The following is a 22,293-nucleotide window of genomic DNA, read 5'->3' on the forward strand; positions in this document are numbered from 1 at the left end:
ACTCAAATGCCCAAAGTTAGGCTTGAATAAAATATGCAAGAAACTGGTCAGAGTTGTGGTACCCTGAAAGGGTATGCCCAGGTGAAGGCTCTGGCCTTTCCCACAGCTGTCATGGCAGGATGTGGACCAGTGTTACAAGAGCTGACTACAGAGCCCTTCTGTTCTTTCAGAAGTAGCGTCTTCCTTCCCACAGCCTTGTTCTTCCTGGCTGTTTCTTTTAATTCAGCTGTATGGTTTTCAGAGTAAGAACCAAGGCAAGAATGGGTCACTTTTTAATATGACCTCTGTGTTCTTAGGAATTACCAACCATGCAGTCAGCTGGCTTTGAGCCTCCTCTGCGTCCTGCCCCCTGGGGTTTGTGAGAGGAGTGAGGTCAGCCTGGCTGTCTGGGAAACCCTTACCCAGGACTCTGGAGAATCTGCCGCAAGTCGACAGAAGCAAATGGTTGTGTCCTTTGTTTGGTTAATGTAACATTCCAGAAGAAGCCTCCTGTGAAACTGCTTGGAGTCAGGAGGGAGCAGACAGTGCTTGCCTTATATGTCTATGGCTCACTTTATTTCTAGCATGAAGAAAAACTCTAAGCAAGAACGAGCAACTTCCAGAAATCTCCGGTTCTACTTATTTGTGGACTGCCTTACCAATTGTAACTTATTTAATGTCTTAACTTTTAGTTGGCAAATGAAAGGTATATGTGTTTATAGGGTGCTGCATAATGTTTCCATACACCTACATTGTAGAATGGCTGATGTGGGAAGCTTTAGAAAGCTCTTCCTGGTTTTGTTGCCATTGTATCCCGCTTTGGTAAGGAAGGCTGTGCGGCATGCTGCTTTTTCTGCTGAGATATATAGCTTAGAGAGCTGACATGACTTCCCAGAGGCTGTCAGCAGCCTGATGACAGAGCCTGCACTTGAATCCCTGTCTTCTTGTCTAGGGCTGTCTTAGGACTGAGGTCCATTGGAATTGATGGCTCTTTATTCCCACTGGCTTTTTGGGCCCTGATCCTCCTGATGTATCCTTCTTATTCTCCTGGAGGCACTACTAACCAGGGGCTATGGTAGGGGGAGAGTGTCCAGCCCTACCCCCCACTGGCCTCATCTTTGGCTATGCTGGCCATCCTGTCTCTTATCGCACAGGCTCCACAGTACCTCATAACACTGATCACCTTGTCCACTCTTACTTTGTTTCTCAAGGGACCCCACTGGCAGGTGAACCAAGAACATGAACCCGGACAAGTATGGAGTGAGGAGGTCCCTAGATGCATGGAATCTCACAGAAAAGTGGCTGCTGAGCATGGCAATAGGATGTGAGCAGATCCTCCTGAGATCCAACCTCATCTCTGCTGCTTCTTCACCTAGGTGGCCATGGGCACACCATGTGCTCTCTCTGATGCTTGGTTTTGCATATAAAATAGAGAATTACTTATGTCAGAGGTCTACAATAAGGACCCAATGAGCAATTTAGTTAAAATAATCGGCATTCAAAAATAACACTTGTTCAGTTGCCTCTTCAGGTTCTTCTTTTTGAGGTCTCTGAATTGGTAATTGAAATGATCCCAACTTCCAACTTGAGGCCTTAGGTCATTTCAGACTGGGTTCCTGGGCCCCGTCTCCCTGCTTTCGGATCTCTTCTTCTCCCTCTGGCTGTTGTAGCTGTTCTGATGCTTGTCTGGAGTCCCCCTGTGCCCTTGGCTCCTGTCCTGGTTCTCTAGATGGGATGGGCATTGCTCTGAATAGGCTTCAGAAAATCCCCATAGCTAACTTTGAGCCATGCCGTCGTAGAACACAAGGCACTCTGGAGACCAGCTCACTTAGCCTAACCCATCACTTGTTGGCTGGATGGCTTTTAGCAAATCATTTCTCCTCTGTGAGAACAGTTTCCTCATTTGTTAAAGGGATGAAGTCCCATCTACACCACAGCAGCAATTGTAGAAATTAAATGCCATGATGGGGCTGGGAATATGGCCTAGCGGTAAAGTGCTCGTTTCATATACATGAAGCCCTGGGTTCGATTCCTCAGCACCACATATATAGAAAAAAACCAGAAGTGGCGCTGTGGCTCAAGTGGCAGAGTGCTAGCCTTGAGCAAAAAGAAGCCAGGGATTGTAGAATCAAATATTAATGATACCTTCTTGGTAAGATACTTAACAAAGTCACGATGTAGGGATTTGCTGAGCATATAATTATTGAATGGATGTTGGCTGATGCTGTCATTGTATGGAAGCTGTTAGACCTGTTGATGCCTTTAATGCTGGAAGATTAAACTGTATTGAACCTTCCAGGAAATGCCTTCAATGATGCCCTTTTCTGCTTAGGCTGGGAAAAGCAATGGACTCTTTCTTTTGTACTAAGCTGTGATCTCTGATCCCCCATGGAGACTCATCTGCTAAGATGACATGCTACAAGTGTAACTCTAAAGTTAACTAGAGAGTAGTATTGGATAATACTTTAAAAATTATTAAAAATTAGTTGTATCGGGGCTGGGGATATAGCCTAGTGGCAAGAGTGCCTGCCTCGGATACACGAGGCCCTAGGTTCGATTCCCCAGCACCACATATACAGAAAACGGCCAGAAGCGGCGCTGTGGCTCAAGTGGCAGAGTGCTAGCCTTGAGGGGGAAGAAGCCAGGGACAGTGCTCAGGCCCTGAGTCCAAGGCCCAGGACTGGCCAAAAAAAAAAAAAAAAATTAGTTGTATCTAGTCAAGGTCCTCCGCTTCCCTTTACCACTATCTACCCAGAACTGCACTAAGATAGAGAGAAATGCCTGGTATTAGAGCCCTAGGGGTGTCCCACGCTTGTGAGATTGGCCTCTTTGTTTGTCCCAGAGCTAGGAACCAACAGGCTTTAAGACAACACAGAATTGAGTACTGGTGAAATTATTGGCTTGAGTGAGTTCAAAGAGAAAAGTCCAGAAAAGGAATCCACATATACCCAGCCAACTGGAGTTTGGCAAGAGCACTGTGGTATCATCATAGGGGAAGGAAAAGTCTCTTCAACTCACATTGCTGGACCAACCAGCTAGCCACATGGACAAAACCGACATCAACTGTTTATATAGAAGTTCAAGTGAATAGATTACTAACCTCTACTTGAGTGAATTTCAACTATACAACTTCTAGAAGAAACCAAAGAAAACTGATACAACAAAGGCTTCTTACATGTGGTTTATTGACATCACAATACTGAACATTAAGCTTTATCAAAATCAGAAACATTTGCTGTTCTAAGACTGAAAGGATATGTCCTGGCCATCCCAAAGGACCATGAGGAGATAATCACAGACAGGAGAAGAAGGTTCATGAGGAGGTTTTTTAGTGGGGCCATAGCTCCCACGGGAGAGGGAACTACCTTATCCAGGTGGCAGTTTCTCTCTCTGGGGGAAAAGGGGAAGTAGGTAGTGAGTAGGAGTGGCTCATTAGGTATGGGTGGATCTGGGGGCTAATGGGAGGAGCTGAGGACCTGAGGCTAGAGAAATGCTAACAAAGACTGTATGAAGGAAATTATAAGATACGACAGATAACATATATCAGATGAATATCTTATATCTAAAATATAGAATCTTTATAAGATTAAAAGACTGAAAAATGGAAACAATATTTAGGCAATTCATAAGAATCAGTAAATGACTAGTAAGCATGGGAAAAGATGCTAAACATTATTAGTCATCAGGGAATTACACTATGCACCCATTAGAATTTTTTTTGTTGTTGGTTGTGGGGTTTGAACTCAGGTCCTAGGCATTGTCCCTGAGCTTTTTGTTCAAAACTATGACTCTACCACTTTGAGACACAGCTCCACTTCCCAACTAGAATTTTCTTTTTTTTTCTTATTTATTGTCAAAGTGATGTACAGAGAGGTTACAGTTTCATATGTTAGGCATTGGATACATTTCTTGTACTGTTTGTTACCTCCTCCCTCATTCCCCCCTCCCCCCTCCCCCTTTCCCTCTTCCCCCATGAGTTGTTCAGTTGGTTTACACCAAACAGTTTTGCTAGAATTTTCTTTTGATGTGTGGAGCTTCTAGACTTCTCACACATGAGTGGTGAGAGAGTAAAATAGTACAGTATTTCTCAGAGAGGTTAAACATCTATTTTCCCCCCTAACATAGTCATTCCAACCATGAGTATTTATTTACCCCAGGGAAATGAAGATTTGTCCTTACACAAAGACTTACAAATATGTATTGCAGTTTTTATTTCTACTGTCAAAAAGTAGATACAACCCAGATTGTATATTAGCAGGTGAACAGTTAAGCAGTATACTTATATAGTAAAATACTGTTCAGCAATAAAACGGCACTATGTATTGAACCATGGAACAGCATGGGGGAATATCAAAGTAATTAAGGTGCCAAGAGAGAGGCAGTAGTTTGTACTCTATGAGCCTCATTTATTGAACCATTTAGATGCAATATAATCTGTAATGATAAAAAGCATAGCAATTGTCTGTGTGTAGAGGCAGAAGGAGGAAGAGAAATGAATCAAGAATTACTAGGATACTTTGGGAAGTAATGGAAATATTCGCTTTGGTTTGGTAGTTTCATAGGCTTAAAAATAAATCAATGGTGCTCATAGGGTGCACTTTAAATCATGCAGTTACGCTCATCCAGGGGCTGTGCTTGGCCGCAGGTGACCTCGCCTGGCTCAGAGAGCCATGTTTACAATAAAGGAGTTGCTGGGGTGGGAGTGTTTATTTTCCTGAGTGTAACTCAGGCATTTAGAGCCTAGGATGTGGACAACACTATTGATAGTTATAACATAAATGGATAAAATAAGAAGACAAAGTATATGATTTGGGGAGAAAGTGAAAATAGCTGGTTGTGCTTTTGCACAAGCCTGAGTGGTTTCATGGGGTTTCCCTGCACCCCTGAAGTGGCTGTCTCAGGCTTTGGCACTCCAAGCCTCTGGAAGCCTGGGCAGTGTGTCCTTTTTGTCTCTTTGCATGCAGTTTGGTTTACCAGTTCCTATTACCTAGGAAATGAAGGCACGGGAGTCTGATTGGTTCTCTTTTCCTTGCTCAGGAAACCTGGATTTTAGTTAGAGGATGTTCTGGCTGTGAGCAGTCTGCTATCTTCTTTATTCTGTTTGCTGTATCTCCATGCTTTTCTTTTCCTTTTTTTTAACCTCCAAAGAGTGCTTTTTAGCTTGAAGTCTTGTTAGACCTTTGGTATGTTTGTGAAGTAGGCAGAGGCATTAGACCCACAGACATATAATAACAAGAAAGGAAGCAAATTCTCAGATAAAAACACCTCACTCCAGACTATGAGATGTCAGTAGCAGAGATACACATAGGCTAATCCAGGTCTCCTGAGTGAGGAAACATGGCCCAGAGAACCAGTGTCTCAGAAGATTCTGAATAAATGCTAAGTCTAGGACGTTTCCTACATTCTACAGAATGGGAGTAAGCCCCTAACCTGCAACTTCTCAGTGGTTTTGGAGATTCTGACTGGATCAGTACCATGCAGATCCATCTTAGCTGGGTGCTGGTGGCTCACACATGTAATCCTAGCTACTTAGGAGACTGAAATCTGAAGCTCATGATTTCCAACCCAGCCTAGGCAGAAAAGACTGTGCAACTCTATCCCAATTAACCATTAAAAATCTGGAAATGGAGGTGAAATGGTAGAACACAAAATTGACCAAAAAAGCCAAGTAAGAGGTTGAGGCCCTGAGTTCAAGCTCCATTCTCTGTCTCTCTGTCTCTCTCCCTCTCCCTCTCTCCTTCTCCCTCTCCCTCTCTCTCTCTTCCTCTCCCTCTCTCTTCCTCTCTCTCCCACCCTCTCCCTCCCTCTTTCCCTCCCCCCCTCATTATATCTGGTGAAGGTCCTCAGCTTCCCTTCACTACTGTCTACCCAGTGCTGCACAAAGACAGAGAAATTCCTGGTTTCAGACCCTGAGGGGTGTTCCACTCTTGTAAGATTGGGCTCTTTGTTTGTCCCAGAGCCAAGAACTAATAGGCTTTAAACGTGTAATGCCCAAGTCGAGAGAAACCCACCAAGAAGACCACCGAGAGCCAGACGGTCTGAAATGCAAAAGCAAGGCTTTATTCAGGTGAGCTGCAACTCGGGCCTTGTCCCCTACACCGACTCAGCAGAGATAGGGAGGAAGCCCTGAGTTGGATTTTTACAGGGTTTATAAAGGCAAAAACTAGGAAATTTACAGCAACCAGGTGTTTGAGCAGAATTAGGGTATGGACTGAAGGCTGATTGGCTCGGGGCTAGGGGCATTCTAGGACGGTCAAAGGTTATCAAGGGAGTTTCCCGGCTGTCTGGGTTTTTACAAGATGTCCTGCCAAATGGGGTGATTGACAGTCTTTCCCAAGGCCAGGCACAGCACAGAGTGGAGCCTGACTTTAAGATAGCTTTGTTCTAGGAATTTGCAGCTCAACAGCTTTAGCACAAACAAGCCTGGGTTTTATGCATGCTCAGGGTCATTTATATTTTAATGTAAGCAACAAACTGACTAACACCTCTGAACAGAGTCACTTTAATTTAACCCTTTACACACACACACACACACACACACACACACACACACACACACACACACCCCATTTTAGGGGAATGTTAGCTTAGAATGATAAAAAAACAACAACAACAAAAAAAAACAGAGAAGGGAGGAAGCATAGAGAAGTGTTCACTTTTTTCTACCCTGCACCTGTGTATTTATTTAGGGCTACTGGTGTTTATCAAAGATAGGAGTCCAAGTATTAGTGGTGAATACTTCGTTGTTCAAATGTATCTGTACTTGACCTTGGGAGACTTATTTAATCTTTAGGACTTTTTAAAAATCTTGAATGTCAAAATGAACTAACTTAGCACTTATCTCTGTAGTTCTGAGAGTCTTTACTCTTTAACAAAAGAAGACTTTTCTTTCAAAAGGTGTTTATTTAAGCTTAATATAACTAATTTTTCACTCACTTTCCCATGTATAATATGGACAGTTGCTCCTCCGAGTATTTGATTTTTGTTTATTGTATTGAGTATGAGAGACTCAGACTGAATTTTTCTTTATTTCCCAAGCCCCAACTAAAATATTCTTATTTATAGGGTATAAACAATATGTCCCAGCATAGCAGAATGGAGAATAAGTCCTGGCAATAATAAAGGCCCCTTTTATAAGCTACTCTATTCTCCTGTCACATGGACAATATTGTTACTCTGGAATACTCTTCCTGTGTCAGAATATGAATATTTAGTAGCAAAGCCAGCAATACATGTAACTGAGTTGTTAGGAAAACATTGAATACTTCCCTGTGATGGAGGTCTTTTGGGTGATGATAGGGCACTGGATAATAATTCTTAACCTTTGAGTAACCCTATTTAAGTGAGCTCTTTGATGAACTCCCCTGGGGGAACTGACAAATTCTGAGTCCAAGATGATTGAATAGAGGATGCCAGGCTAGATATACCTCCCCTGGGTCCGGGGATGCTAAGTTTACTCCTTTATCAGTGCTCCCCTGTTCACCCTCTCCCCTGGGCGCCTGACCTGCGGGCGGCCAAGGTGGAGTGAGGGACACGGGCAAACCTCAGGTGCACGTGGCCGAACAAGACCTTTTTCCTCCCTCCTTATACCCACCAAGGAAGCCAGGCACACACAGAGTCTCGGAGAAGGCTTCAAAGAACAATCTGTTTATTCAAGGGAGGGGCTAAAGTAATATGGCAATGATGAGGAGAAAAGGGGTGATAGACCAGAAACTGGCGATAGGCCAGCTAGCTTGTCCTAGGACCCCCTCATGGGCTAATGTCACTTCCCATAGTACCGCCCTCTGGGCAAAGCCCAGAAAGCTGGGCACACGTGCTCACTGGCAAGAAGTTGGGGGGCTGGTCTCAAAGCTACTCCTTCTGGTTCTGGACCCAGAGGGAGATAGGTGTGGCTTACTTCCACACTGCCCCAGGGCTGGGGGAAGGGCAGCATCTCGGGAGTGCTCTCATTGCCCTTCCCCCTTCAAGGCCAAGCTGAATCCCCAACAAGAGGATCTTTTCCCTAATAAAAACTTCCTAAGGAGAGACACAACATGAGATCAGAAGATCCATGGGTACTTGTGAAGGTCAGCGTGTGAGGACACCCTGATCTTCTCCTTCATCCTCTGCATTGTTGGCTGCAGGGAGAGTTGTAAGAGGACCTAACACCCAGTGCTGTGGTCCTTGACACTTATGTCCTCCTCCTGGGAGAAGCTGCCTGGCTGAAGTTAGTTTGGCCCTAGTTTCTGCCTGGCATCCACCATCTATTTTGACCAACACTGTCTCTCTCCTGTTGCAATTCCCTCAACATCCTTCAGTCCTCTGTGCTGTAACATTTGAAGCTGATGGCTGCAGTATCTCTTAGTGCACGGCAGTGCAATGTTTGGTCTGTTTGTCTGTCTGAGTTTGCATAAAGCAAGAAATAAGAGTGTAGATTTTGAGGAGGGGATAGGACAGTTGTAAAGAACTTAGACTCAATGTTTTCCCAGTGTCTACAACAGGGCCTGGCATATGGAAGGAACTTGGTAGGTATTTGTGGACTGGATGAATTCATTTTATATGTGCACCTTTGGGTTGAACCAGGCACTCAGCCAATACTGCTTTTAGTGGGGTTATAAGCACGGAAGAGTTCATCTTTGAGTGAGCTGCAGACAGACTGCCCAGTTGGTTAGTGAGGACATTTTTACACATCTGTGTGACAATAATAGCCAAAAGAGCTTGCACTAGACTCCTCCCCATTCATGGCCATGAAGCTCTGTACTGTAATGTTTGTGGTCAAGTAATTTTATGTTTGTATTTTTCCTTTTGAATTTTGGCATTTAATTTTTCTCTATTTTGTTTCAAACCATAAAAGAGAAAATTTGAGAAGCTGGCAAAGGTCATTTGAATAGAGGTGTGCTCGTCTTTGTCATTTTCCACAATGTTTTTTAGGTATTGGGTGGTTTTCAGGTTCTGGCTTAACCACACTCTGCCATAAGTCCTTCTGAGGCAGCCATGATGTATTACACTCTGAGAAACAGTCTGGATTCCTTGGTAACTTAACACTGAGGTGAGTTTTCAAGGTCACTGGTTTCTGGAATAAGTCTCCAGTGTAAGTATGGCACCCAGTATGATGCTCAGGTAACCCCAGCCTCTCAGTGAAATGGTAACCTGGGTGATACTTTGAAGGTATTTTGTAGGTGTGGTCAGTTGTCTTAAGTACAGGAGCTTATGGCTGATAATCTCAGCCTGGAAATCTTGAAAGACCTTCAGCCAGAGCTCAGGTTTCCCTCAGAAGAAAGTCTTCCTGTGGACACATCTTCTGCTAGAGCCTGAGGGGCCAGCCTGATATTGGCCCTGTGAACTTGGGATTTTCCCGGAAGCCCCATAACCATGCAAACCAGTTCCAGTCCTTTGCACTAAATACCTGTGTCTGTCTCCCTCAGGTTCTCTTTCCCTGGTTGAACCCTGACTGACACATCCAGAAATTACTATTCTGATGTATTTCCTTTCATTTTTATCCAAGCTAAATATGTACATAATGTAAATAGCCCATTGTCTTATAAAGCTCATTATTAAAAAAAAACAAAACTATCAGTACCACCTCAGCAATAAACCCTAGCTGATGCACTGATAGTTCACAGAGCTCTAGGTCTCAGAGCTGCAGGATTATAATTCCAAGCTGGCCCAGAAACGCAGCTGCTACCCCTGTGTCTCCCTAGCTAGCTCACACAAATCCTGGATGCTGTGCTTCTCTTCATTTCTTTGTCTTTGTCATCCCTTAAAAAAACACACACACACACCCAAAACCCTTGTTGCAATTAAGTGGACTTGCAAAAGTTGAGTTCATTCTCAATCTTTACTTAGACTCTGTTCTGACTTTTAAGGCATTTTCAACTATATAGAAGGGTGCTCTTAGCATTATGGATTAGAATTATGTGTTATTTTCCTTTATTAGAAAAAACAAATTCAAGGTCATTGGGCAATGTTTAGAAGATCTAGCATATTTTTATATGTGAAGGGCAGTGGATTTCCACGATAGGAGTTTGAACACCTTCAATATCCATGACTAGCTGTGTGATCTTACCCTTGGGAGGCGACTAAACCTCTCTGTTAAAAGTCATAATTTCCGGGCTGGGGATATAGCCTAGTGGCAAGAGTGCCTGCCTCGGATACACGAGGCCCTAGGTTCGATTCCCCAGCACCACATATACAGAAAACGGCCAGAAGCGGCGCTGTGGCTCAGGTGGCAGAGTGAGCCGGAAGAAGCCAGGGACAGTGCTCAGGCCCTGAGTCCAAGGCCCAGGACTGGCCAAAAAAAAAAAAAAAAAGTCATAATTTCCATATAACAGGATTCATGGAATAGTTATATCTGAAATAAAATTAAATTACCTATTTAGTACTTAGAAAATAATTCCACCTGTAATTGCTGTTAAAGTATCAGTTGATGTAATTGTTTCTTAAGGTCCTCTCTTATTTGCTGCTGGGTGGTGTATGGTTATTACCAGTTAGAGCTGATGTTCTCAGCTTTGAATAGGGACAAGAGGTTAGGTAAATTTGGGACAAATCAGTCTTGCATTACCAGGTTTTGATAGAGGCTTCTTAAATGATTAACATGGCCATATGCAGATTTAAGGAGGAACCTGAGCAAAGGAGACAGATGTAGTATGAAGGCAAAGATGCCAAGCTTTTACCCTATTTATAGTTACCCATCACACATCTGTAGGCTAAAGTGAGATTCAGTGCTTTCAGTAAAAGCAGCCTTTATGTCCTTGTGACACTTTTAGCAAGGTCAGTTTCTAAAATCCCTGTTCAAGTACAGGGAGGAAGCAGGCAGCCAGAAAGTGCTCCTTCCTTTACAAAGAAGTTTTTCAGGGATGGCATTGCCTGTGTGTGCTGAGGATTTGTGGAGGAGATGTTTTGCTTTGTATGGGTTTAGGGAACCCCAGGGTCTTACTTTCTTCAGAAGCCCACAGTCACCAGGGAAGGGAGGGGAGAGCCCAGCCAGTGTGGCTCATCTCAGACTCCATGGTGACATTCAAGGACCAGGCACTTGTTTCAGAGACACTTACATTCCTTATCATGTACCAGACAACTACAATTGGACTGATGTTTCATTTTCTAGGAGTCAGGCTCCACAGGGGGATGGGGCATCCTTCAGAGTGCCTCCATTTCCCCTCAGCTGAAATGCTGCATCTCCTCTGTGGGTTTCTGTGACCCTGTTGTCATCCTCAGTAACTTGGTGCTCTCTTTATAACATTGAGGGGCATCACCTGTCAGACCCTGCGTTCTGGCCAGGAAACACCAGAGCAGGGCTCCCCAGAGTACCTGAAAACCCTCTGCTGACCCCAGCCAGTGTCCACTGACTACATATCTGCTTGTCTAGACATCAACGCTTGATATCCCAACAGTCAAATGGTCTGATGCTCATTTAAAAATTGTGAAGCCATACGAGGTAACAAACAGTACAAGAAATGTATCCAATGCCTAATGTATGAAACTGTAACCTCTCTGTAATTCAGTTTGATAATAAAAACTTAAAAAACTTAAAAAAATTGTGAAGCCATTGGATGTGAGTCCATGGTAATTTGTCAATATAATTTAATAACTGGGAGAAATTGAGGGCTCGTGCTTGGCATAATTTCCTCCACATCTGCCAGCTTTCTCATCTACTGGGGTGGGGGGAGGGTGGTGATGAAAAGTTGAGGATGAGAGTGACTGTTAATTTCATGTGGGGCCATAAATCAATATTCATTTATTATTCAGCCAGCAGCAGCATTTCCCTGAGTAATACTCAAATACATGTAGTGTCAGAATGGTTTGAAATTTGTCCTCATTAGAAGGCAAAGGACGCCTTTTTGCAGGCATAAGCAAGCACACATCCAGATTCCCTGCTTGCTGCCTCATGCCTTATAAGCAGGAAAGTGGAGTGGGGTGAGAGTGGGTTGGGTTTACAGGCCTGGCTTCTGTCAGGTATCAGTGGCCACAGTCCATTGTGGTCTGGAACTGGAACTGTAGGTGTTAACTCTGACAAGGTATAAGCTTAACATGGCTGGTGGCAATTGGTGCTGCTGGAAAAAAAAAATCATTTGTACATGATGTTTTCCTGGGAGCAGTATCAAAAATACAAGTTCCTTGAGATGAGGATGGGTGAGAAAGTGAGAATGGTGATGGAGGATGAAAAATTGGCCACAGTGTTAGAAATTGCTTCAGGCTGGTGACTAGCTAGAAATGGGCAGGCCACTTGATATGAAGATGAGAATCAGTCAGAAGATGGAGTGGGATTTATAGACAGCAAATCACATCTGTTTATGTTGGTGGATGGGACATTGGGTGGGTACAGTGGGAAAATTTGATGGGGTTATCAGCCCCAGCAAGTTGGATGAGGCACTAGATATATCCTGACAACTGAGATCTTGCACAACAATTAGATCCTTGCTCTTGAAGCCTGTTCTACTCGGTGGAGTTTGTCATAGCAGATCCTTCTGTTTTTGTTTTTTTTTGGCCAGTCCTGGGCCTTGGACTCAGGGCCTGAGCACTGTCCCTGGCTTCTTCCTGCTCAAGGCTAGCACTCTGCCACTTGAGCCACAGCGCCGCTTCTGGCCGTTTTCTGTATATGTGGTGCTGGGGAATCGAACCTAGGGCCTCGTGTATCCGAGGCAGGCACTCTTGCCACTAGGCTATATCCCCAACCCTCTGTTTTTGATCTTTTGATCTAAAGGTATGTTTCATGAAGGCAAATAATGTCCTAAGTAAGGAGAGAGAATTAGACCTTGTATTACTATTTTAAATTTTTTTAAACTGTTGTTGTTATTACAATAGAATATGTGACACAGACACTTAAAAAAGGAAAGGTTTGACTCCAAGTTTCAGAGGGTTCAGTCCATGGTTTCATGGCCTCATTCCCTTGGGTAGAACATCATTGCAGCAGGATAAGTACTGGGGGAGCTTCTTTACCTCATGGCAGACAGAAAGAGACAAGGGCAAGCTAGCCTTCAAGGACATGCCTCAGTGACCTACATCTATCCAGGCCCCATCTCCTACCTTCTGCAAGCTCTGAGGAATGTCATCATATTATGAATCCATCAAGGGATTAGTGCATTAGTTAGGACAGAACCCTCCTGATCTAATTGTCTCTGGAAACACCATCACAAACACACCCAGAGGTGTGCTTTACTAACCTCCTAGGTATTTAATATAACCAATTTGACAATCTAAATTAACTGTCACAGATCCTTCAGCTTCCCTCCTATTCCTTTACCTGTTCCTGGCATCAACAGTTAACCATCTCCACTGAGAACCTAAATAAAAAATCCTGATATTGGCAGGAGGCTCTTAGATTGAATTATAAAAATTCTTTCATAAGGAGGGCAATGAAACAGATTTTTAGAATAAAATTCCAGGACCACCCAGGACAAACTACAAAACATCAAAGGTGAGTCTCAAAAAGTCATGTTAAAAAAGAAGCCAGATTAAAAGTGTGTACTGCACTTGTATCAAATTTAAAAAAATAGGAAAAATTAAATCTATGGTAACTGAAGTTATAAAATGGCGTCTAGGGTAAAGTAAATGTTTTTTGTTCTACTTTGTTGATAGTTATATAGATTATCCTTACCACTGACAGAATTAATCAAAGTGAACCTCTCAAGTCTTTATATTTACTTCATGTTAATTATGTATTAAGAAAATATATAATAGTTTTTTAAACTCTAATGTCTAGGTATACTTGGAAGGCAGAATATTAATCAAGATAAATTTTTAGACCTGGGACTTGCTTTGTCTAACCACTTTTTAATTTTTTTTGACCATTTGTCTAGTTGTGAGCTCTAGTCCCTTCTGTCTTGTACTTTTCTATGCCCTTCTCTATTTACTGCTTTATCTTAAGTTCACCGGTCAAAATATTTTTTTTTCTAAATCAGTACAATGCCTTATAAGTTTATAAGTTTCTGTTATGGTGGAAACATTTTATATCTACACTCTGTGACATGAGCATACCTGCATGTGGCTAGTCAGAGGACCACCTGTGTTTTTAGTTTCATTAGTTTCTCACTTTAAGCACATGTGTTGAGAAAAGTAACATTAAAAATACATGAGGGGATATTACATTACAGACTACCTCATTGGGAAGGTGTTTTTGAGGATAAAGAATGGGAGAAGAGAGAGGACAAAGGAGAGAGGAGAGAGGAATGAGGAAGAAGGACAGAAGAGAGAAAGGAAACAGAAGAAAGGGAGTAAGCTGGATGGACATGTGGAGCTTCCAGGCAGAAGGACAGCATATGCTAAGGCCCTTACCTACCAGCATGTTACATATTGGTGTAACAGGTAGAATGTCAGGTTGGCTTGTTGCAGCAGAATGAAAGAAGAGGTAGAGTGATGAGAGGTAAACAAAGGAGTCAACTCTATCCTTTGGATGGGTTTGGCCTTTCTGAGAAGAGCTGGAAAAGATCTTATCCTATCACTTTATAGCAGGCCATGGAGACACTCAATAACTAGCTCACCAGACTATCAGTGGGATAATACAGGAACCCTATGTCTTCTAGGAGAAAAGCTGACTGATGTTCTGATCCCGCTGACCAAGGTCCCCAGAGGAGCAAATGATAACAAATATCACACAGTAGCATAAGATCCTCACTCAGATCAGGTTTTAACTCCTTCCTAATTAACTTTAGGTCCTAAAATTAGGCCTGAGACTTTCAACCGCATTCCAACCGGGGCTGAGGAAACTGGAAGGGTGGGTGGTACTAGGCTGAGATGGAGAGCTAAATGATAGGGAGTGCTGAGTGTGGAACACAACTCTGCTACCATTTACCCCTTTGCTGTTTGGGGTAGAATCAACACCTTTCCCCAAGCCTCAGTTTCCTTACTGCAGCATGGGTGAGATGCTTTTTATATCCTTTTCCAGTATGTTTTGAAAATCACATGTTTATACAGAAGGGATATTCTCACTCATCGATCTAGTTGATGGTGGTTCAGCCTTAGGTGTATATGTCTCCAGGAGTTAGCGTCCTAGGTTATAAGTATTCATCTAAGCATACACCAAAGGGTTTGGGATACAAAGATTTTGTACCCCTGGGTCCTATCAGTTCTTGGAAGACATGTATAAGGAGTTTGTTTCATCAGGTTAAGGCATTTTCCACACTTTGGGACCAGTGACATTGGAAATGATAAGTCTATATATGACCCGCTCTTAAAAAGGACTTGTCATTCAGATGGACTCATTGTCTCCTGTCACCTGGAGTAGCATTGGAGTGACATTTGGAGTAGGCTGAGATGGTTTCTCCTAAGCTCTCCTGAACTTCAGAGAGAGGGATTCATAAGCAACAGGCATTTATTTCTTATAGTTTGGGAGGTTGGGAAGTCTAAGGTTCCAACAGATTCAGCCTCTGGAAGGACCTGCTTCCTGATTCATAGGTGGCTCTTGTATGTGATATCTTTATGGGAAAGGCAGATAAAACCTCTAAGATCTCTAATTAGAATATCATGAATCCCTTACATGAAGAGATCTTCCATCCTTATAACCTGGTCATCCTCTAAAGTTCCACCTCATCAGACCATCACCCAAGGGATTAGAATTAGAACTTGACATATTCACTTTGTTGTTTTTTTTTTTTTTTTGACCAGTCCTGGGCCTTGGACTCAGGGCCTGAGCACTGTCCCTGGCTTCTTTTTGCTCAAGGCTAGCACTCTACCACTTGAGCCACAGCGCCACTTCTGGCCATTTTCTGTATATGTGGTACTGGGGAATCGAACCCAGGGCCTCATGTATATGAGGCAGGCACTCTTGCCACTAGGCCATATCCCCAGCCCGACATATTCACTTTGGATAGATATAAACATTGAGTCCCTACCAGGGGCTATAGGCTGCTGTTCATGAAAGGCAGATGTTGCTCAGCAACCCTGGTGAGTGTGGTGAGGGCTACTGTACTCAAGGTTTGCCTTCCTACACCATGGCTGACAAGTAAGTCAGACCTGGGGGGGGGGGGGGGAGTCTGGTTAACCCAGACTCTTGTGGCTTTCTTACACGTTTTTTTTTTTTTTTTTTTTGTCACCAATGACCCTCTATCCAGAAGTCTAGAGTAGCCACCAGTGCTCAGGAAGATTGTCCCTGGGGCCAGGGGTGAGGATGTGTGTTGTTTCTTCCATTCCAAGGTGCATTTCAACCTGTAGTTGATCATTAGAACACCAGGGAGTTCTTGGTTTTTGTTCTGCCTCCCACTTGCTCAGAAATTACTTTCCTGAGTTAGGTGTTCTACCTTATGTTCCAAACTTTTATTTAGAATTGTTGTGGTTTGAACATGTGTCCCCTTGAATTTATATGGTGAAACCCAAAGGTCCATAGTGATAGTATTAGGTGAGGCCTTTGGGAATTGATAAGATTTGGAGGGCAGAGCCCTTGTGAATGGGATTAGTGTCTTTAAAGAAACCCTAGAAAGTGCAACCTCAATCATGTGAGAACAATCTAGACAGTGCCATCTATAAGGTAAAAATGGTCCTTATCAGACACTGACTCTACTTGTGCTTGATCTTGGTGGTTCCAGGCTCCAGAACTATGAGGTGCTTAATAGAGCAGGAAACACTTGGTGGAAGTCTAAATAAAGAAGTGGAAATATATCTGGAGACATTGATGGGACTTGAAGTCAGACATCTGGGTCCTTGCTCTACTATGATCTCTCTAAGCTTCTGGCTTAAGTTGTATAATTACTGTGGTTTGATTTCTTTCTACTACTACAAACTAGTAATGAATATTATATACATTATGAAAATGCACATAAGCTGAATTATGTCTCAGTGATGGTGACCTAAAAATCTCTGAAATGTACATTTTTTTCATATAGTTCAGGAGATCAACCTTTTATGGTCTTGAATTAGTTTCAAAAGGCTTTTGCTGAGAGGCACTTAAGGCTCATGCCTGTAATCCTAACTAATTAGGAGACTGAGATGTGAGGATCCTGGTTCAAAGCCAGACTGGCCAGGAAAGTCTGTGAGACTCTTTTCTCCAATTAAACTGGAAATGGAGCTATGATTCAAAGAAGTAGAGCACTAGCATTGAAAAGGAAAGAAAGAAAGAAAGAGAGAGAGAGAGAGAAGAAAGAAAGAAAGAAAGAAAGAAAGAAAGAAAGAAAGAAAGAAAGAAAGAAAGAAAGAAAGACAGACATGGGGCTGGGGATATAGCCTAGTGGCAAGAGTGCCTGCCTCGAATACACAAGGCCCTAGGTTCGATTCCCCAGCACCACATATACAGAAAACGGCCAGAAGCGGCGCTGTGGCTCAGGTGGCAGAGTGCTAGCCTTGAGCGGGAAGAAGCCAGGGACAGTGCTCAGGCCCTGAGTCCAAGGCCCAGGACTGGCCAAAAAAAAAAAAAAAAAGAAAGACAGACAGACAGAAAGAAAAAAGCTCAGGGACAGCATCTGGGCCCTGAGTTCAAGCCCCACAACCAACACACACACACACACACACACACACACACACACACACACACACAGACCGCCCCCCCCCCCAACCAAGGGCTTTTACTACTCCAAGTATAAGCTTACTAGAATAGACATATAGTAATCACCTTTAGTATGTGTTTGACTTTGAATTAGTGGTAATTTCCTTAAAGATTTTTGTCCTTATTTTCTATTGTTTTTTTGTTTTGTTTTGTTTTGTTTTGTTTTGCTAGTCCTGGGCCTTAGACTCAGGGCCTGAGCACTGTCCCTGGCTTCTTTTTGCTCAAGGCTAGCACTCTGCCACTTGAGCCACAGCACCACTTCTGGCTGTTTTCTATATATGTGGTGCTGGGGAATCGAACCCAGGGCTTCATGAATACAAAGTAAGCACTCTTGCCACTAGGCCATATTCCCAGCCCCTATTTTCTATTGTTCAATGAAGATAACTGTGAGAAATCAGAGTGCTGATCATAATACATCCTGGGTATGAAACAAGGAAATGAACTCCCCTGATTTTTATGGTTTAGGGACATGCAAGGATTACGAGGGCATGAATGAGGCATCCTGGTACCTTTTACATTTGCCCCTTACTGACGTAGGCTCTGTGAACTGTTAGGAAGTTAGTGCCTTTTTCTCTGAAGCTGCCACAGGCCTGGCTCAAGACCTGAGGCAGCCACAGAAGGGCTCCCATTGATGACCCTTCTTATTGAGATGGAAGAAGAGGTTGAGCCGAAGAGAAGCTAGAGGTGTGCTGCAGCCTCCCCTCCTCCGAGGTGGGCCTGCCCATCAGCAAACTCATCTGAATCACAGCAGTTCCTTTAGGGACCTTCTGGGACTAATACAGATGTCTTAGGGGCCAACTTAAACTTGGAAGTACTTAGGAAGAAAATTCTAGGAAAGGTTCCAGCTGAGCCTGGTGCATACAGCATGAGGCTGCCTCAGCTAGTAATTTATTATGCTTTTTCCACTTCACAAAGGGTGACATGAGGGGTCAGGGGAGGGAAATGGAGAGAGAGGGGAAGAGGAAAGGGGAAATTATCTGAGGGTCTTATAGATATTAAATGGGACTCACTTTGGTGTCTTTTAACCACTGCCTGATGTTTCCACTTATTTCTGACAGCAGCCCAGCCCTGTCCTCCAGGAGTGAACCTCAGGACCACCCAATCTGTGGATGGTTTCTCTAAAATTAAGCTTCTCAGAAGGAGGCCCCCAAATACCATGTGTTTCTCTCACCCACCAAAAAAACTGTGACTCTAGTCTTTCTGACATTACTCTTCCCTAGGTAATACGTTTCCTATGTCCCTTTGCCAGAATCTGGCTCTGGCATGTGGTGAGAACTTTGGCTTGTGGCATACTGGCTATGTGGTAGAAGTGAGCTCCCTGGGGTGCCAGCCACAGAAGATGACGCCCAAGGTCAAGGGTGGCAACTTGAGGGAACAGAGGGTCCCCAAGCTCCTCAGAACCTCCAAGGTAGGGAGCACAGACTTTCTCCACTACTGGAAATCTAGGTCTCAAGTATGTCCTGGGGAGAGATTGAATGGAGTCAGAACACCTGTGGAGAGCAACATGAACTCTGAATTCATGAGCATACTTTATTTATTTGATGGACTACCTTAGTCTCCTAATCTGTGCTTTTCAAATGCAGTTAGTAAACTAGGACTGTGTTGATATGTGACTCCTTACTAGTGGATCTTATTCTGCTTTGGATACTGTAACAAAAGACCACAAACTAGGTGACTCATGAGTAGTGGGAGTCCTTCCCTCCTCCCTCCTTCCACAGTTCTTGGGTTTGAACTCAGGACCTTGTACTTGCTAGGTATGTGCTCCACCATTTGAGACAGGACCCCAAGCTCTTTTTGATATAGTAATTTTTTTGAATAGAGTCTTGCCTTTTGCCCAAGCTAGCCTAGATTATGGTCCCTCTCTGTGCTTCTCACATAGCTGGGGTGAAAGATGCTTACCCCTCAGAGCAGCTTTTTATTGGTTGAATGGGTGGAGGGCAACTCAAGGACTATTTTCCTAGGTTTACTTCAGCTGAGATCCAAGCCCCAATGTTGGGTTACAGATGTGGTGTTGATTATAGATATGGAGGTTTGAAATTAAAGATCAAGGGACCAACATATTTAGTATCTGATGAGGGGCTAGTTCATTCATAGGTGGCTGTCTTCTTCCTGTGTCGTATGAGAAGAGACAATGTGATTCTGTGAGTTCCTTAATTCACTAATTTCATTCATAAACATTCTGCTTCACTGAGGTGTAATTACCTCCTCTTCCAAGTACCATTTCACCATTTCATTCAGACCCTTATTTGATGTCTGTAATGAGGCTGAATTCTCAAAGGGCACTTTGACTTGGGTGTTCTGGGTCCCCAGTCCACTGTGGCAGCCCTGCTACTGAATTACTTAGAAGAACTCAGCATTTGCCAAGAAATCTGGTTTGGACCAGCCTTTCTTTCTTTTAATTTTTTTTCCCCAGAGCTAAGGAACGAACTAGGGGCCTTGCGCTCACTCGGCAGTCGCTCTTCTGCTGAGCCAGATCCCCAGCCCCTTCTTTTAAATTTAATGTTATTGTCAAGGTGATGTACAGAGGGGTTACAGTTACACATATAGGTAGTGAGTACATTTATTGTCAAACTTCTTACCTCTTCCCTCATTTTTCACCCACTTGCCCCACTCCTGCCTCAAGTTGTATTGTTCATTTCCAACTTATTGTCTTGTGAGTATGGCTGTTGTATTGATTCATGTTTTGTCCTTTATCTCACCAGTTTGCCATTCTCCTTCTCTTCTCTAGATTCAGATCAATGTATATACAATACCCATAGCACCAAAATCAAATACAGTGACAACAGAGTATAAACTATAGGGGGAAAAATGAAAGAAAAAAGAAATAACTTCACTGAGTACATTAAAAACATCACCAACAAAGAAAATCTCTTGTTTCCATATCTTGGGGTTCATTTCACTTATCTTATCTTATATGATCATATGTACATAGCTACTAAGCTATTGTGATCCTCTGCTAGGACTGTCCCAGACACATACTAATTATTACAAATGAGGGAAACCATGGAGCTTATGTTTCTTTGAGTCTGGCTCAATTAATATGACTTTTTCCAAGTTTTTCCATTTCATTCCGAATGCAGCAGTGTCATTCTTTCTGATTGAAGCACAGAATTCCACTGTGTATATGCACCACATTTTCTTGATCCACTCATCTACTGAGGGGCATGTGGCTTGGTTCCATATTTCAGCTATGGTAAATAATGCTACAATGAACATGTTTGTACTGTTAGGTTTGTTTTTTAAAATAATAATTAATTATTTATTGTCAAAGTGATGTCCAGCCTTTCTTATAATTTGAAAAAAAGTATAAATTTAAAATAATTGTAAATTTGTAGGAGAGTAATGAAGCTAATACATTGATTTTCATATACTTTTCATCAGCCTGCCCTACATTAATATCTTTATAACCATACCCATTTATCTACACTGAGATCACAGCGCTTACGGACAGAACTATAGACTCAGTTTTGATTTCTTTAGCATTTCCACCGATGGCCTTTTTCTATTCCTGGATCTGGCCCAGAATTCCACATTGCATTTAGCTGTCACCTCTCCTCCAGCCTCCAGTCTGTGACAGTTTCTTGGTTATTCTTTGTCTTCCATGACCTTGACATTGGGAGGAATTTTAGTCTGGTATTTTGTAGCATGTCCCTCAGTTCAGTTTTGTCTGATGCTTTGTTCATGATTAAGTGGAGTCTATAGATTTTGGGGTAGAACACCATGTAGACAAACGTTGACATCAAAATACAAAGGTGATGTTAGCCTTGATGACTTGGCTAGGTGGTATATGAAGTTGCTCTTTTCTCCTTTCCACATCCTATTATATTTGTTAGCTTGCTTTGAGTGAACCCAGTCCATATTGAAGGAAAGGCAGTAGAGGGAGAGTATTGATCTCTACATCCTGAAGAAAGAAATAGTAAATAATTTGCGAATGTATGTTGTTAAGACTACCAGCACCAGTGATCTGTATTTGGCAGGAGATACTTTGCCACCATGCAGATATCCTGTTTCCATTGAGGTGATTCTTCAAATGATTCTGTTCAGTTTGAAGCCCAAGGAAGCAGTCTCCTTCTTCCAAGCTCCTGTCACTATGTCAGTGAATTTATTAAGATGCTGAGGGAGGATCCTGCCTCTGTGGATGTATGATGCCATCTTGAATTTCTGCTGATGGGTGCATTTTAATTCTGGAGAAGCTGGAGTCTGTGTCCCAGGGGAGTGAGGTGTGGGAGTATAGTGGGCCTGATGTCGGAGATGGCGGTGCTGGCCTTGCAGATGTGACTCACTTGCTCACAAACCTAAGGTAACAACCTACAGGAAGTGTTAAGATCACGTCAATAGCAGACTGTATTTTTAGATGCAATTTTTCCCACCTTAAAGGCTATATTTGAAATCTCACTTGTGTGACTTCGGGGGAGAAAATAGAATTTTAAGTAGCTCCAGCCATAACTGACCCTGTGGCTACTTCCGTTGTCTGTGTGTGTGATATGGTTCTTGGTCTAGTGATAGATCCAAAGTTCTCAATTAAGTGCTTATCTGTGGGAAACGACTAGGTACCATGGTTTACTATTCAGACCGACTCTGTTATTAATCAATGATTGCTTTTTTTTTTTTTTTTAGCAGAATGGCATGAAAGTGAATTTCCTACAAGGAGAGAGAAAAATACATAGTGGTTTTATAAATAAATATAAATCTGATACTTTTTGATCATCTTTTCTAAATCCCAGATAAATGAAAGCAGACAGCACACCTCTACCTGGTGGCAGCATGTTTGACTGATTAGTTATTAAGTATAGCTGACTGACCTTTAAGGCAAACGATTCACAGATGACCTGCTCTAGCAGGAGGTAAACTGTTGAAATTTCTCT

At 42.8% G+C, this 22,293-nt stretch overlaps 1 protein-coding gene across 1 annotated transcript in view; it reads left to right on the forward strand.

Moving 5' to 3' along the window:
* Positions 1-22,293, forward strand: part of Tmem163 (transmembrane protein 163) — a 222,799-nt gene that overhangs the window by 190,905 nt on the left and 9,601 nt on the right. The gene's annotated exons all lie outside the window — the stretch shown is intronic.

The sequence above is a fragment of the Perognathus longimembris genome, chromosome 4 (genome assembly GCF_023159225.1).
Source record: "Perognathus longimembris pacificus isolate PPM17 chromosome 4, ASM2315922v1, whole genome shotgun sequence".
In the NCBI taxonomy this organism is placed as follows: domain Eukaryota; kingdom Metazoa; phylum Chordata; class Mammalia; order Rodentia; family Heteromyidae; genus Perognathus; species Perognathus longimembris.